This window comes from Octodon degus, unplaced genomic scaffold (assembly GCF_000260255.1).
Source record: "Octodon degus isolate 3935 unplaced genomic scaffold, OctDeg1.0 scaffold00020, whole genome shotgun sequence".
Classification (NCBI taxonomy): Eukaryota; Metazoa; Chordata; class Mammalia; order Rodentia; family Octodontidae; genus Octodon; species Octodon degus.
The window spans coordinates 2,491,482-2,493,339 of record NW_004524596.1 but is presented as its reverse complement, the minus strand read 5'-3'; positions in this window follow the sequence as shown (position 1 = coordinate 2,493,339).

The following is a 1,858-nucleotide window of genomic DNA, read 5'->3' as shown; positions in this document are numbered from 1 at the left end:
GGGGGAGGGGGAGGGGGAAGGGGAAGAAGAAGAAATGAGGTTGTACGTGTGGTAATTAGCTTGACTTGGCCATTCTACAACTATATTTTAAACTTCACATTGTACTCTAGGAATGCATACAATGTTATTTCTTTTTTTATTTTTCTGTATTTAGGACAGAGTCTACAGAGTCTCACTATGTAGATCAGATTTGTAGTGAACCTCCTGTTTTCAGCCTCTCAAGCACTGGGATTACAGCTGTGTGCCACCAACCCAGTCTCAGTCGCCTTCTCCGTGCACCCCGGAGACGGGGCTGGCACCACACACTGCGGATCGAACCCCAGCCGTTGTTCTCTGCCTAAGCAGGCGCTTTAGTCCTCTGAGCTATCAGGCGGGCCCTTACAGTCTTTATTTCTTGATTCAAGTAATTAATTTTAAATGTTTCAATCCTGAAATGAAATTCAGATTGAGCATAGTAGCCAAAATTTTAGAGCATCAATTTTCAAATTTCTCAAGTTTTACAAACTTTACATAGTAGATACTTACAAAATTTTTTTTTAATTGGGACAGATACATGTTTACTTCTGCTATACTTGTGCATCTCAAATAAATCTTGTGCCCTATAAACTGGCTTTTTCCTTTGAGTCAAATATTTCTGTATATTTTCCTTGTCACCTACTTTAATATGCTGTCAGATTTATGAGCAACTGGCACCTGGCCATACAATCCTTTAATCCTCACAAGATAACAAAGGCAAAATCCTTTATAACTCTAAGGAACTGAATATGCCTTGAGTGACAATTCTCCATGAATCTCTCATGCTTCTCCATTGCTAAGAATTAACAGATGTTTCAAAGCAGTAAAGATAAAATATCTCCCTCTGTGGAACATTTCAGAATACGAAGAATAAACATGTCTTCCCTTTTTACCTGGAGAACATTTTTCTTGATGCTACTGCAATAATGTCAGCATTCATTGCCTTCCTGTCTCCTGCTATCCTTCCAGTCCTCCTCCTCTGCCCTGGTGTGAAAGCCTCCTCTGTCCCCAGGTCCTCATCTGTGGCAGGGCTCCTCTGTGCATGCTGCACTCCCCTGGTGCCACCTGACCTGTATCACCCCTCTGGGACTTGGGGAGAGAGAACAAACTAAAATTTCAGAATATGTGGAAAATAGACACTTCAGACAAACAGCAAACAGCAGAATTTATAATCAGCAGTCCCTCATTATTTGAAATCCTGTAAGATAGACTTCAAGCCTTACAAATGATCCCATATGAAAGTTACGCATATAAGGGAAAAAATAACAGCATTTAAAAACAAAGTGATATGAGTGATATGTTTAAACAAGCATTGATTGTATAAATCAACCCTTGAAAAAACACCTGTACAAGAATGACAAATACTATCTGCAGGAAATAGTGAAGGGAGAAGTAAAGCACTGAATACTAGCAAATAGAGACAAAGACTAAAGATCACAGTTTTTTCAAGTCTGGAATTCTTATAATATCTTAGAGGAGCATAAAATTACTAGTTAAAGACCAAGTAGAATGGGAAGGAAAAAGGAAGGTGATGAATTTGAAATTGATTAATGTATGTAAATATCAGTACCAACTTCCCAAAATAAATCATATTATCTTTTAATATTAAAATGCAATAATATAATTTTAAAGTATTAAAACAGCCTTTTATAAATGCCTATGTTAAAAATAGGGGAATCACTAAAATATTACATGCATATACTTTCCAACAAATACATTGAGCAAACTATGGGAGAAAACAAGAACCCTAATCAACCAAGTATTCACAGGAAAGAAAAAGTGAAAAAGAAATAAAATCTATCATATGTAAATAAGACCTCAATTAAGTCAAGGAGAGTTTGTT